We start from the raw sequence: 16,453 nt of genomic DNA, 5'->3' as shown, positions 1-16,453 counted from the left end.
AGCATCATGCTGTGGGGATGTTTTTCAGCGGCAGGGACTGGGATACTAGTCAGGATCGAGGCAAAGAGGAACCGCGCAAAGTACAGGGATCCTTGATGAAAACCTGCTCCAGAGCACTCAGGACCTCAGACTGGGGTGAAGGTTCAATAAGGTTCAATAAGGCTGTGATCTAACAAAATGTGGAATAATGTAAGGGTTCTGAATACTTTCCGAATGCACTGTAGGTAGGTAGGAGTTACCAAATGTCATTTTTGGTGAGTTTGGACATTTACAAGCGATAGTGAACGTGAGACATTGTGCAAAGTTTTTACGCATGCTTGTCCTGAGGAAGAACCGTACTGGCTCTGGAGCAAGGTGTTACATGCTGTGTCTGTCTGGAGTCTGGAGTCGCTCGGGCAAAGCTAACACTAAATTATGCTCCTTATCAATTGAGCCACGTTCTTGCATAACAACCAAGTTAAACTTAGGGATCACGTTAATGCAGAATTTTGCTTTTTTCACACACAAAAAAATATATAAAACGATATAAGAAATACCTTGCTGCATTTTGTAAATGCAGATCTAAAATGATTCCTATTGTAATTTCTGCTTGGCATCTTCTCTACTCTGAGAATTCATGAACGGGCATTCTATCAGTAGACAGAGCTCTGATGTGTAGCTGGTTTTCTCCGGTACTTTTCTCATTGTAGCCTACTTTTTCCATTTAAAATGCAAGATTAACTTTAAAGAAAACATAAAGAAATGTAGTTGGCAACATTATTTCAACGGTAAACATTAGAAATATAAAGGCCATGGATCTTTTTTGGAAAAAATACCTTGCTTTTTCATTGTAAGCTCATTTACTTGTGTGACTGTCAGCCAAATGCCGTTGCACTTCTGTTGTCATCTGATGAAAATTAAGCTATTTTCTGCCGAATGTGCGGCACTAATGTACACTGAGTCTACAAAACATTAACACCTTCCTAATATTGAGTTGCACTCCCCTTTTTGCCCTCAGAACAGCCTCAATTTGTCGGGGCATGGACTCTAATGGGTAAGAAAGCGTTCCACAGAGATGCTGGCACATGTTGGATGGTGGAACATTCTTGATACACGGGAAACTGTTGAGCGTGGAAAACCCCAGCAGCTTGTAGTTCTTGACACACACCTGTGCGATTGGCATCAAGTACTACTACTAGTACTATTATAATTTATTGAAAACTTCAAAGTCATTTTTTAAACTGTATTGAAAATCTATCCGTTGGCTACTTGCAACTACCCCGGTATACGGCATACCGCCCAAGCCTAATTCAGACAGTTTTTGTGTCCGTCAACAACAGACGCAAAAACTGCGGCTCTCCGACTACCATTTGTATGTGTGTCTCTCAAAAGTTAACTTTAGAAAACTTTCGGTAGTTAGATTGCATAAGACATTATTAATGTGTTTTTTCAATCTCTGTCTGTGCGAGCCTGTACTTTGTCTCTGAGTCTGTAGATACCCACCTGAGGAATTTGGCCTTGTTTTTATTTTGCGGCTTTGGTTTAAATTGCCAATTTATTTAGCAGTCTGTCATTACTGCACAAATAACAATCAGCTGATTTCTCTGTGTGATTAATCTCTGCAGATAAGACATTTCTCAGGGTTGTCTGTTATAGTTTGGATTTAATAATAGCAGCACTAGCAGTACTGGCCTACGCACACAAATCAGCAGCGTACTGTAATCCGGTGTAGCGGTAGCTAGCAAGCTATAGAAGGCCTATGTTCCATGGTGCTCAGGGTATGCCTATATGTCTGTCTTTTTGTATATCCAGCGCCCATGAGCTGTCATGAACTGGTCGTTCCCCAGTATGTTGTGTGTTTTAAACCACCCGGCCTGAGTCTATAAGCTTTTACAGTGCTGGGCCTTTCTCCCAGTGGACTCACAAACTGAGGTGGGACTCTGTGATCTGGACCCCCTGGCTGTCTTTCTGACCCCTCTGTTGTCCCACGACAGGGGACATGTGGAGGGTGATGTGGCTCCAAAGGGTTGGCTCCTCTGCATGTGCTGCAGCTGCTTACTCCATGTCACTAGTGTCAGTCACCACTGTACACTCCCACAGGCAGCCATGGACCCCTAGACACTGATCTAAGGTCATCTTTGCCTTTTCTGTGTGTGTGGGGTAAACTGATCATAGGTCTGTGTGCCTAAGGGGAATGTCTACCTCAAGTGTCTGTGTTATGGAGTTCTCAGTTCTGTAATATGCTGTCTCACTTGTACTCTCCGGCCGTTTACTAGATCAGGAGTCAATCTCCAAGCCTCCATCCCCAAGGCCTGTTCCATGTGTTTTAAAAGCAGGATAAAACATTGAGGCAGACAGAATGAATGGAACCAGCAGAAGAGAAGTGGTCAGAGGGGAGGATACAGTAGTAAGTGGACAGAGAGGGATTACGTGGGAAGCAGCCTGAGATGTTTGGCCAATTGAGAGAGCAGCGACAGTCCCAACCGTCACAGAGCTATGCTGGCTGCTGTTAAGCCTGTAACCATTGATTAAGACTGCTAATCAGATTAATGAGATAAAGGAGTTTAGGAGGGCAGGCTGAATCTGATGCTGAGGGAGAGATGAGGATGTCGTGTCTCTACTTTGGCCCCCAGGAGGGGTCTGGAGCTGTTGTGACAGAGGGGGTGTAAGTGTGTAATTGGTGTGACTCATCGTTGCATGACTAGTGTGAGAACCCAGGGTGAGATCTGAGACACTCTGCCATCGCCTGAGAGCAACATCTCCCATACCAATACATGCCACAGTATATACAGCACTGTATGCACTGAGTATACCAAACATTAAGAACACCTTCCTTATATTGAGTTGCAACCCCCTTTTGTCCTCAGAACAGCCTCAATTCATCGGTGCATGGACTATGCAAGGTGTCGAAAGCTTTCCACAGGGATGCTGGCCCATGTTGACTACAATGCTTCCCACGGTTGTCAAGTTGGCTGGATGTCCTTTGGGTGGTGGACCATTCTTGATACACACGGTAAACTGTTTAGTGTAAAATAATCCAGCAGCGTTGCAGTTCTTCACACAAACCGGTGCGCCTGGAACCTACTTGAATACCCCATTGAAAGGCACTTACAGTGGGGCAAAAAAGTATTTAGTCAGCCACCAATTGTGCAAGTTCTCCCACTTAAAAAGATGAGAGAGACCTGTAATTTTCATCAAAGGTACACTTCAACTATGACAGACAAAATGAGATTTTTTTTTCTCCAGAAAATCACATTGTAGGATTTTGATTGAATTTATTTGCAAATTATGGTGGAAAATAAGTATTTGGTCAATAACAAAAGTTTATCTCAATACTTTGTTATATACCCTTTGTTGACAATGACAGAGGTCAAACGTTTTCTGTATGTCTTCACAACATTTACATTTACATTTAAGTCATTTAGCAGACGCTCTTATCCAGAGCGACTTACAAATTGGTGCATTCACCTTATGACATCCAGTGGAACAGTAGTGCATCTAAATCTTTTAAGGGGGGGGTGAGAGGGATTACTTTATCCTATCCTAGGTATTCCTTAAAGAGGTGGGGTTTCAGGTGTCTCCGGAAGGTGGTGATTGACTCCGCTGTCCTGGCGTCGTGAGGGAGTTTGTTCCACCATGAAGGTTTTCACACACTGTTGCTGGTATTTTGGCCCATTCCTCCATGCAAATCTCCTCTAGAGCAGTGATGTTTTGGGGCTGTTGCTGGGCAACACGGACTTTCAACTCCCTCCAAAGATTTTCTATGGGGTTGAGATCTGGAGACTGGCTAGGCCACTCCAGGACCTTGAAATCTTCTCATTTTGTCTGTCATAGTTGAAGTGTACCTATGATGAAATTACAGGCGTCTCTCATCTTTTTAAGTGGGAGAACTTGCACAATTGGTGGCTGACTAAATACTTTTTTGCCCCACTGTACATTGTTTTGTCTTGCCTATTCATCCTCTGAATGGCACACATATACATTCTATGTCTCAATTGTCTCCAGGCTTAAAAATCATTCTTTAACCTGCCGCCTCCCCTTCATCTACAGTGAGTGAAGTGGATTTAGTGACATCAATAAGGGATCATTGCTTTCACCTGGATTCACCTGATAAGTCTGTCATGGAAAGAGCAAGTGTTCTTATTGTTTTGCATATTCTGTGTATACAGACTACGCTCACACTAAATGCATACTGTTTTCATGTCAGTGCACCTTGTGCTGGGGACAATAACTGCACATTTTAGTGGCCTTTTTTGTCATAAAACACAATGCCCAAAGTGGTCTCGTTTTGAGGGAGAAGGCAGTTGGCATGTTGACTTCAGGAATGTCCACCAGAGCTGTTGCCAGAGAATTGAATGTTAATTTCTCTACAATAAACCACCTCCAATGTCGTTTTAGAGAATTTGGTAGCATGTCCTTCCGGCCACATCCCAGTTTGTTCTCATAGACTAGATGTAACGTAAATGTAAATCCTGTGTATATGTTATGTTTGCTATGGTTACATAAGGCAGATGGTTACTCAAAGAAAAAATGTAAGTAGGGTGGATGAGTGGGCGTATAATGCGAACGTCTAGCAACGCGAAGGATGCGAGTTCGAATCTAATCATGGACAACTTTAGCATTGTAATTAGCTTACTACTTCATTTATTTTTTCTTATTTTTTTCTACTTTTACCCCTTTTTCTCTCCAATTATGTGGTATCCAATTTGTAGTTAGTCTTATCTCATTGCTGCAACTCCCGTACGGACTCGGGAGAGGCCAAGGTCGAGAGCTGGGCTTCCTTTGAAACACAACCCAAACACGCCGCACTGCTTCTTGACACAATGCCCTCTTAACCCAGAAGCCAGTCGCACCAATGTGTTGGAGGAAACACAGTGCACCTGGCCCGCCACAGGAGTCGCTAGTGCAACCCTGCTGGTCCAACCGTCCCCTAACCTGGAAGATGCTGAGCCAATTGTGCGCCGCCCCATGGGTCGTTGTGGTGCTTACTACTTTTTTAAGCTACTTTGCAACTACTTAGCATGTTAGCTAACCCTACTCCTACTCTTAACCCAAACCTTAACCCAAATCCCTGGCTTAGCTAACATGCTTCACTGGTGTTCTTCGGCTTGGTGTTCTTTTGGATTTTGATTGGTCAGACCAGCGTTAACCAGTTGCGACGAGCAAACCCGTATCCGGGAGCGTAATCATAGCCTCAAATGCATTAGCATAACGCAACGGACATAAATACCCCTAGAAACTTTTCCTATTCATGAAAATCGCAAATGAAATGAAATAAATATATTCAAACACAAGCTTAGCCTTTTGTTAACAACACTGTCATCTCAGAGTTTCAAAATATGCGTTACAGCCAATGCTAGACAAGCATTTGTGTAAGTTTATCATGGCATAATGCTATGCTAGGCTCTGCTGGCAGCAGGCAACATTTTCACGAAAATAAGAAAAGCAACCAAATTAAATCCTTTACCTTTGAAGAACTTCGGATGCTTTCACTCAGGAGACTCCCAGTTAGATAGCAAATGTTCCTTTTTCCCCAAAATATTATTTTTGTAGGCGAAAAAGCTCCCGTTTCTTCACCATGCTTGGCTTAGAAATCGACCGAAAAATGCTACATATATAACGCCAAACCACATGCCATATATGGTCCCTTACAGCCATTCTTCAAGGGAAATGCCTAAAAAGACCTCACAATGCTGTAGACACCTTGGGGGAAACATGGAAAACGTGAGCTCATCCGTAGCTCATTCACAGCCATATAAGGAGTCATTGGCATGAGGCGGTTTCAAAAAATTCAGCACTTCCTGGTTGGATTTTTATCTGGGTTTCGCCTGTAACATCAGTTCTGTGACACTCACAGACAATATCTTTGCAGTTTTGGAAACGTCAGTGTCTTCTTTCCAAAGCTGTCAATTATATGCATAGTCGAGCATCTTTTCGTGACAAAATATCTTGTTTAAAACGGGAACGTTTTTCATCCCAAAATTAAAATAGCGCCCCCTAAATCCAACTGGTTAAATGACATTAGCACAGGCACTCCCTGTTTGAGTTTCTGCCTATAGGAAGGGAGGAGCAAAATAGAGTCGTGATCTGATTTGCCGAAAGGAGGTCGGGGTAGAGCCTGTTAGCCATCCCGAAGGGAGAGTAACAATGGTCGAGAGTTTTTTAAGTTTGAGTACTGCAGATGATGTGTTGATAGATCTTCGGTAGCGTTTTCCTCAGATTTGCTTTAAGGTCCCCAGCTATAATAAATGCGGCCTCAGGATTTGCATTTTCCAGTTTGCGCAAGGTCCAGTGTAGTTCCTTGAGCGGTCGTGGTATCCACTTGAGGGGGAATTTTCCCCGGCTGTGAAGAAAACTATCAAAAGGCATTTGATAGTGAGGTATTCTAGGTCGGGTGAACAAAAGGACTTGAGTTCCTGTACGTTACCACAATCACACCATGAGTAGTTAATCATGAAACATACACCGCTTTTCTTCTTCCCGGAGAGTTCTGTTTTTCTATCTGCACAATCTATTGAAAACCCAGCTGGCTGTATATCCAGAGAGAGCCATGATTCTGTGAAACAGAGTAAGTTACAGTCCCCGATGTCTCTCTGGAAGGAGATCCTCGCCCTGAGCCTGTCAACTTTATTGTCCAGGGACTGGACAGAGGCGGTGGATGGTGTGCACGCCTCCTGAGTCGGACTAAAAGTCCACTCCGAATACCTCTTCTCCACCGGCGGCATCTTGGAGCAGCCCCTGGGATAAATTCAATCGCTTTGGAAGGAACGAGACAAAGGATCCAATTCAGGAAAGTCATATTCTTGGTTGAAATGCTGGTGAGTTAACGCCTCTCTGAAATGAGCGTTCTGGGCTAATAATGAGAAATAATACATAAAAAAGTATAATACTGCAAAGTTGAAACAAGGTGGCATTCAGAGATTTAATTGCATTGACAGGAAGAAGCTGTCTTATTCACACAGGCTATTAATGTATAGTAAGGGGGAACGAGAGGCACATTGCTGCTTTCTGAAATACACAAATATAGAACACACCTGGGACATAAACAGTAAACATAAATACAAAAATTCATTCATACTGGATGTGCATGCACACACTCCCAACAGGAGCACTTCAAAACACACTAACACAGTGTTGACCGTGCCGCTTTTCCGCTCGGATTACAGCCTTGGCCTGCTCTCTGAGAAGGCACTGCCTCCTCAGTACTGGCTGCCAGACTGACACACACAAATACCCACACACACACACACACACACACACACACACGGAGCCACCAGGCCTTCCACCTTACCCCTATGCCAAGGCCAATGGCAATGCTCACATCAACCTTACCTCTCCTGTTCAACCAAACCCCAGTGACTATACAGACGACTTGTCTACTAATCTCCTGCATAGGGTAATGTATCTTATTTCCTCCTTGATTCCTATTTTGGCTACTACTGCATTATTATTGTTGAGGAGATAAAAATACCTATTTATTCAAAGCGTTATGGTTAGTCATAAGGTTAGGTTTAAAATCAGATTTTTAAGAAGAAACATTTAAGAAATAGGTGGGGTTTAGCCATAATTATGACTGTGAATGTGGACCTCATGATACCCCACTCCCTTTCAAATGTTGACATACCCACATACACACACACGGTGGGTGGCCTTATGTGGCTCCTCCACCAGCCGTGCAGATGCATGCGGTTTATTACGTAAACACCAACAACGTTGCGTGTGGGAATGGAACGCGGCGGAGGTAGAAGGAACACAGCAGAATCCAATAGAATAATGACAACACACAGTCCCTCAACACATACTTTCTGTGTTTTGCTGCTGAGATTCCCTGAGCCTGATTCTTGTCAGTAGTGCTTTCTCAGCTGGGGTTTGTATTGTTTCAATCTCCTCTCCATCACTCCAGGGCCACTCTCTCCTGCCTGGTAAAATATACGCCTGATTCCCCTGTTTTGTCATGGCTCTGCTGGCGTGATACACAGATGGTAATGGAGGCCTCAGCCCCCTTGTGCTATCTTTCTCCCCCTCTCTCTCCACCTCCACAATTGCCTCATTCCCTCCTTATCTCCAGCTGGCTGCCCTAGTGTTTGCATGGCACTCCATGGAGAGATTAACTGGGCCCCGGTGGTTTTGCCGTAGCGGTAACGCACCTGGTAACAGTGTAAATATTGTGACATCTCTCCCTCTCTCTCTCTCTCTGTCTATCTCTCTCTCTCTCCCTTTCCCCCTCTCTCTCCCCCTCTCGCTCTGTCTGTCTCCCTCTTCCTGTCTATCTCTCTCCTGTTCTCTTATCCATCTTTCTCCCTACCCTCCTTTCTCCCTGCGCCAGTGCTCCGCTGCGACGGATGGCCTGCTTAATGAAGTGCCATCTCTAATCTTTAAATATTTAGTCTGCTTTAATGAGGGAGATTATATTTGAATGTTTTTCTCTGGGAGGCTGATGAAGAGAGGAATACTTTTTTTCTCTATCTCGGCGGCACCGATCAAGTCTTGGTGTGTCCTCTTCTGTCCTCTCAACTAAGACCATGGTCTCAAACTCAATGTAGATATTTTTAGCTGTCCATCTGGCTAACAAAGCCATGCCTGCCAGTGCTGTGTGTTTGCATTGCTTTCCACGAACTGTCAAGCTATTGAATGACAGGAGAGAGAGAATACATTTGCTAGTCAAAGGTAATCAAGTTGAACTAAGTCACCATAAATGGAAAGACTTCAAATAAAAGCTTACAGTAATTATCTTGTGTTTCCAGTCTATGAGAAGACCTCCCTCTGTCTTTCTATCATAGGCTGAAATGGGGAAATTAATTTGATTAAACTCAGCAAAATAAGAACTGGCCCTTTTTCAGGACCCTGTCTTTCAAAGATAATTCGTAAAAATCCGTATAACTTGACAGATCTTCACTGTAAAGGGGTTTAACACGGTTTCCCATGCTTGTACAATGAACCATAAACAACTAATGAACATGCACCTGTGGAACGGTCGTTAAGACACCAACAGCTTACAGATGGTAGGCAATTAAGGTCACAATTTTGAAAACTTAGGACACTAAAGAGGCCTTTTTACTGACTCTGAAAAGCACCAAAAGAAAGATTCCCAGTGTCCCTGCTCCTCTGCGTGAACGTGCCTTAGGCATGCTGCAAGGAGGCATGAGGACTGCAGATTTGGCCAGGGCAATAAATTGCAATGTCCGTACTGTGAGACGCCTAAGACAGTGCTACAGGGAGACCGGACGGACAGCTGATCGGCAGACCACATGTAACAACACCTGCATAGGATCAGTACATCCGAACATCACACCTGCAGGACAGGTACAGGATGGGAACAACAACTGCACGAGTTACACCAGGAACGCACAATCCCTCCATCAGTACTCAGACTGTCCGCAATAGGCTGAGAGAGGCTGGACTGAGGGCTTGTAGGCCTGATGTAAGGCAGGTCCTCACCAGATATCACCGGCAACAACGTCGCCTATGGGCACAAACCCACCGTCGCTGGAACAGACAGGACTGGCAAAAAGTTGCAGTTTTGTCTCACCAGGGGTGATGGTCCGATTCACAGTTATCGTTGAAGGAATGAGCGTACACCGGGGCCTGTACTCTGGAGCGGGATCGATTTGGAGGTGGAGGGTCCGTAATGGTTTTGGGTGGTGTGTCACAGCATCATCGGACTGAGCTTGTTGTCATTGCAGGCAATCTCAATGCTGTGCTTACAGGGAAGACATCCTCCTCCCTCATGTGGTACCCTTCCTGCAGGCTCATCCTGGAGGGGTTACCCTCCAGCATGACAATGCCACCAGCCATACTGCTCGTTCTGTGCATTATTTCCTGCTAGACAGGAATGTCCGTGTTCTGCCATGGCTAGCGAAGAGTTCAGATCTCAATCCCATTGAGCACGTCTGAGACATGTTAGATCTGAGGGTGAGGGCTAGGGCCATTCCCCCCCAGAAATGTCCGGGAACTTGCAGGTGCCTTGGTGGAAGAGTGGGGGAACATCTCACAGCAAGAACTGGCAAATCTGTTGCAGCCCATGAGGAGGAGATGCACAGCAGTACTTAATGCAGCTGGTGGCCACACCAAATACTGACTGTTATTTTTTAAATTTTGACCTCCCCTTTGTTCAGGGACACATTATTCTATTTCAGTTAGTCACATGTCTGTGGAACTTGTTCAGTTTATGTCTCAGTTGTTGAATCTTAATATGTTCATACAAATATTTACACATGTAAAGTTTGCTGAAAATAAACGCAGTTGACAGTGAGAGGACGTTTATTTTTTTGTTGAGTTTCTATCAGTCGGTGCTGGCTCACATAGCAGTCCATGTTATGATCTACTCATAACTCCAATAGAGTGTTGCTAGTCAGGAAGAGATAATGATCAGAATGGTTGGATCATTGTTCATGGTTTTTCTATGAGCTCAATCTATTAACTATCATTTCCTTTAGATGTTGACCTTTGCTGTTTTATTACTACACTCAATTGTGAACGTGTTGTAGTTGAACATTAGCTAAGGGTTATGGTCAACTCAAGTGATAGGTACTATTTAAAATACCATAGATTACCAATTTTTTTTGCTTTCATGGGCTTTGTAGCACCCTTGGGGCCGGTTTTCCAGACACGGATAAAGCCTAGTCCCAAACTAAAATGCATTCTCAATGGCGAATCTACATTGTAATTGACTTTAAGTCCAGGACTAGTTTTAATCTGTATCTGGGAAACCGGCCCAGTTTTAATGCCCGAAGTTTATACGATTATAAAAAAAAATATAGGCGAGTATGTTCTAATCTATCTATTACCATAGACTCCGTGCCTGGCCTCCAGCTAAAGAGAAGATATCCACAGTGTTTGAAGCCAGACAAACTCCATGGCAACGAAGGAGAAAACGAATGAAGAGAGGGACTTATCTGAGTCCAGAACACTCCATTATAGTCCTGCGGTATGAGAGAGGAGAGAGCTCTTCTATCGACCCTCATACAAATTCATAACCCGCTAAACAAACACACAGAGTTCAGCTTTCATGTAACACTGGGGAAAACCGGCAGATCTGTCGCTCTCATCGTTGCTGAACAACCTTATTCCAAGATCACTCAACGACAAGGAACAAACGTGCAGAGAAATACAACCGACCCTCCTGCCTGCTTGTTTCATGTTAGGTGTCAGCGCTGCTCACAGTCTACCGGGCGTGCTGTTCTGTTGGAACCCCTTAGGGGGATGGATGGATGGAGAGAGGGAGGGAGGGAGGGCATTTCCTCCCGGAATTTGATGGTCAGCATTCCTCTGATTGGGCTTTTGGGTGCATGACCCCGGGGTCCGAACAGAGGAGGGTTGAAGAGGGGGAGGACTTCATGTTTTCCTTTCTTCCCTTTGTTCCGTCTGCTTTTTGGTTCACAGAGCAAACACAGTGGTTCTCGTCCCTCTTGATATTCCAGTAGATGGACATGCATCTGATCAACACAGCAGGCTTCTCGATCCATCCTTTCGGCTAGGTGAATTACACGCACATATACAGTTTCTCTCAATTTATCAGATTCAATTCAGGCCAGCCATGTACCCTAATCTGACCCTATGCCTTATTTAGGAGATACATATTCATGGTAACCTCCACTTAAAGTATTTAATTTTTTTAACATGGATCTCCAAGAGCAGCATTTTAAGTCTATTGTTCTCAGTCTTGCCATTGGCCCTCACAAAATGCAATTTGAGGCTTCGCTTTTTTGACCCCATTTATCAGGGTTTCCAGTCAGGCTCTTTGTAAGTGTTGGATGGATAAGTCATAGGTTATACTGACCATGAGGCAGCGCACCTGTGAGAGAATAAATAAGACACCCCTGGGGCCACATAACAGTCCCCTGCCCTTCTCTCCTGTTTCCTTCAAAGGAGCCCAGTCATTGTGTTACTGTGGGCCTATCTCCCCCTACCGGTGGGTTCCTGCATTGAATGTACTGACTTGGTAGGATGAAGTTGTTGCCACTAGACAATGATGTAAGTATTGCGTTCCCCCCACCCCCCCATGGTTAAAGTTATTAGGGTAGGGTAATCTGATCCTAGACCTGTGTCTTAGGTCAACTCCTCATCATCTTGCCTGGATGGATCTGTGGAATGTGAGGCACCAGTAGAAACAGCGGCCTCCCACCGGGCCCTCTGGTATACCGTAGTCTCAGGTCAGGGGTCAGTCGAATGGTGTGGACAGGATGCATGCTGGTCCTTAATAGAGACGCTCATAAGAGCAAACCCAGGTGTAGGACTGCAATGGTGTTCGTGTGTGTGTGTGTGTGTGTGTGTGTGTGTGTGTGTGTGTGTGTGTGTGCTTACATAGACTGGAGCCTTATTCGCTATCATACAATCTTGCAGCATTCTTAAATCTTCTCTAGATCGAATAACCTCTGTTATCGTCTGATCTGTCATTCCCTCTGCCCTCTGCTTCCCTGTGTTATCTCGCCTCATTTAAAAACACATGGCTGCTCTCTTCCGAGTGTAAAGAAAATACATCAATAATTTAAACTACCAGAATTAATAACAGGGCATCTGTCCGGCAAATGGATAGTTTGGTATGTAATGCTCTGTGTGATTTGAAGTATTATCAGGGACTTTCCAACCCAGGAACCCATCTGGTCCTGTGATAGAGGTTGTCAAAGTCCCCTCATTTCCACTCTTTATCTGCATGCCATTCTATATACTGTAGCGCTTCTATAGTCAGGATGCAGTAAAATAAGGAGAGGGTTTGAAAGAGAAATGCTTACCTTTCTTTCTAGGAAAAATCTCTCTGTGGGCTTTATGTTCCAGATCGGCACTCATTCAGGATGAGCTTGTTCAGTTTGTTTTTGATGCCCAATATACTATCTTGCGCACTTTATCTCTCTTTCACACACCTTTGAGAGAGAACCCCCCCACACACACACACACACACACACACACACACACACACACATACACACATACCTCCCCAGCTCCCACCTGCTGCCCTGTTTGTGTCTGCTGATCCAGTCTCTGTGGTTTAGTCCTCCCTCCCCAGTGTGAGCCAGACTAGCCCGGGGTGAGGAGGAGGACCTAATACGGTTCAAACCTGCTCCTCCAGCCGTCAGCAGCCTCAAGCATTTAGGCTTTATAAGCTGCTCAGGGCGATAGCCCCGGGCCACTGCTACTGACAGGAGGCAGCTGGAAGGGAGCGCTCTCTATAAACTACACTGCTCAAAAAAATAAAGGGAACACTAAAATAACACATCCTAGATCTGAATGAATGAAATATTCTTATTAAATACTTTTTTCTTTACATAGTTGAATGTGCTGACAACAAAATCACACAAAAATGATCAATGGAAATCAAATGTATCAACCCATGGAGGTCTGGATTTGGAGTCACACTCAAAATTAAAGTGGAAAACCACACTACAGGCTGATCCAACTTGGATGTAATGTCCTTAAAACAAGTCAAAATGAGGATCAGTAGTGTGTGTGTGGCCTCCACGTGCCTGTATGACCTCCCTACAACACCTGGGCATGCTCCTGATGAGGTGGCGGATGGTCTCCTGAAGGATCTCCTCCCAGACCTGGACTAAAGCATCCGCCAACTCCTGGACAGTCTGTGGTGCAACGTGGTGGTGTTGGTGGATGGAGCGAGACATGATGTCCCAGATGTGCTCAATTGGATTCAGGTCTGGGGAACGTGCAGGCCAGTCCATAGCATCAATGCCTTCCTCTTGCAGGAACTGCTGACACACTCCAGCCACATGAGGTCTAGCATTGTCTTGCATTAGGAGGAACCCAGGGCCAACCGCACCAGCATATGGTCTCACAAGGGGTCTGAGGATCTAATCTCGGTACCTAATGGCAGTCAGGCTACCTCTGGCGAGCACATGGAGGGCTGTGCGGCCCCCCAAAGAAATGCCCCCATGACTGATCCACCACCAAACCGGTCATGCTGGAGGATGTTGCAGGCAGCAGAACGTTCTCCACGTTCTCCACGGTGTCTCCAGTCACGTCTGTCACATGTGCTCAGTGTGAACCTGCTTTCATCTGTGAAGAGCACAGGGCGCCAGTGGCGAATTTGCTAATCTTGGTGTTCTCTGGCAAATGCCAAACGCCCTGCACGGTGTTGGGCTGTAAGCACAACCCCCACCTGTGGACGCCGGGCCCTCATACCACCCTCATGGAGTCTGTTTCTGACCGTTTGAGCAGACACATGCACATTTGTGGCCTGCTGGAGGTCATTTTGCAGGGCTCTGGCAGTGCTCCTCCTTGCACAAAGGTGGAGGTAGCGGTCCTGCTGCTGGGTTGTTGCCCTCCTACGGCCTCCTCCACATCTCCTGATGTACTGGCCGGTCTACTGGTAGCGCCTCCATGCTCTGGACACTACGCTGACAGACACAGCAAACCTTCTTGCCACAGCTCGCATTGATGTCCCATCCTGGATGAGCTGCACTACCTGAGCCACTTGTGTGGGTTGTAGACTCCGTCTCATGCTACCACTAGAGTGAAAGCACCGCCAGCATTCAAAAGTGACCAAAACATCAGCCAGGAAGCATAGGAACTGAGAAGTGGTCTGTGGTCACCACCTGCAGAACCACTCCTTTATTGGGGGTGTCTTGCTAATTGCCTATAATTTCCACCTGTTGTCTATTCCATTTGCACAACAGCATGTGAAATGTATTGTCAATCAGTGTTGCTTCCTAAGTGGACAGTTTGATTTCACAGAAGTGTGATTGACTTGGAGTTACATTGTGTTGTTTAAGTGTTCCCTTTATTTTTTGAGCAGTGTATATAAGTAGGAGTGGAGCAGGAAGCTCAATGAATCAGTTTGGCCTTGGTGTGAAATGGTCAGTGACCAGCTCATTTCCCTCTTCTCTCCCCCACATCGTTGGGCTTAACCGTCCTGGACCTGCTCTTGGGGCCGGTTTCTGTCTTAAATGTCAGCTGTAAAATCTGTCAAATTCACTGGGAGCCCTGTGGGACTCATGGTTGTGTTCAGGGTCAAACGCTCTGTCTCTTTCTGTTTTTCTCTCTCTTACCCGAAGGCTTGTCTGTGTGGCTGGGAGGATGACTGGGCGCTATGTAGATAGAAAATACACTGAACACCCACTCTTTAGATGGGGAAATCTCAGCACTGCATTCTCATGTTCTTTCTTTCTGCTCTCTCCCTCACAGGTTCTCCTGCCTGACCAACCTCGTTAGATAAGACACACACGCCTTTTTTCAGGTGAGACCTCTCTGCTTCCTCCTGTCATAACACCACCTCAAACCTACCACCTCTTATATACCTCTGTTTACCCCCCAGTCTCAGTCAGATCCTTACCCTAGTCGCTATTACCCCACCTCCATTCTTTTCCAGGTATGACCACCAACTCTCTACAGAGAGCAGTAAAAAATATATATAAAAAAACATGACTTCAGAGGACAAGGTGACGCTGACCCATCGTTCCCTTCGATAGCCCGTCCAACCTAGTGCCGCCTCCTCACCCAGTCTCTGTGCCCCTGTGGGAGGAGAAGGAGGACCCTGTGTTGTTGTGATTTGTCTCCCTGCAGCCAGTTGGAGGGGAAGTGGTCAGCGAGGTGAGGCTGTTCTCAGGCTAAGAATAGAGCAGGTTCCTGTTTCAGGATGCCCCCACCCCCCCCTGTTCACACTGAGGGTGATGGGTTGTGTCTGCGTTGAGGGAGGGAGGTCCGCTCCAGAGCGCCACGTCTCAGAGGTTCTGTGTCGGGGGTGGAGGGTTGGGGGATGCGGGGGGTTCAGAGCGGAAGCACCATGAGGGTTTCTCTTGTTACATTATAGTCGGGAGGGTCTCTGTCAAGATCTTTCTCTCTCCTTCCTCAAGTTCTTGCTTATCTTTTTCTTTGTCACTCCTCATTGTCCATTCTGGATCTCTCTTGCTGTCTGTGTGTTCATCTTCCTTTGTGTTTTACTCCGTCTTTGTTTCTCTCGGTCAAGGTGCCTTTGTTAAAGCCAAGGCTTAGTTGGCACTTCTGAGAGAAAAATGATCCTTTAAGTGCTTGCCCAGGGAATGTTGCGTAGGGGCATGGTGGATGACATTGATCATGTCAGGGAAACATTGATAGATTGCAGCATCCTGTTTATAATGCAGGGCTGTGAGAGTCTGTCTTGGCTTCGGACTCGATGTCTGTTTTTTTTTGTTAATAACGAACTGATATGGGCTACTTGTTTTGCTCTTTGCAGTTAACCACATATTTGTATTTGCACTGTAGCGCCATGTTGGCTTCTTCCAGTCCCCCCACAGTGATAAATGATCCAGCCAGTCTGCAGGGACTGAGACACTCTTTCACTGCTGATGTATGGATTTGCGTGAGCTAGTTTCGTAACCTGGTCTCAGTGGAATCAACCCAGCCCACTGCAGGTGGAATGCCTTACATTTCTGGTGGCTCCCGTTTAAGGCAGGTGTTGTTCTGGAGATATTTCCCAGTTTGCTAACACACTGACAGTGAGCAGCTCTCGCGTCATTGAGTTCCCTGACCCCCCCCTCCGGAGCTACCA

At 45.6% G+C, this 16,453-nt stretch overlaps 1 protein-coding gene across 3 annotated transcripts in view; it reads left to right on the top strand.

The window, feature by feature from the left end:
* The window catches only part of LOC115113237 (bifunctional heparan sulfate N-deacetylase/N-sulfotransferase 2-like), a 234,248-nt gene that overhangs the window by 175,584 nt on the left and 42,211 nt on the right, over positions 1 to 16,453 (top strand). For all 3 annotated transcript variants that reach the window (XM_065012804.1, XM_029640651.2, XM_065012803.1), the window contains one exon: positions 15,112 to 15,163. The gene's annotated coding sequence lies outside the window, so the exon portion shown is untranslated. The remainder of the gene's footprint in view (positions 1 to 15,111; positions 15,164 to 16,453) is intronic.

This window comes from Oncorhynchus nerka, linkage group LG28, assembly GCF_034236695.1.
Source record: "Oncorhynchus nerka isolate Pitt River linkage group LG28, Oner_Uvic_2.0, whole genome shotgun sequence".
Classification (NCBI taxonomy): Eukaryota; Metazoa; Chordata; class Actinopteri; order Salmoniformes; family Salmonidae; genus Oncorhynchus; species Oncorhynchus nerka.
This window is presented reverse-complemented; position numbering and strand designations above follow the sequence as displayed.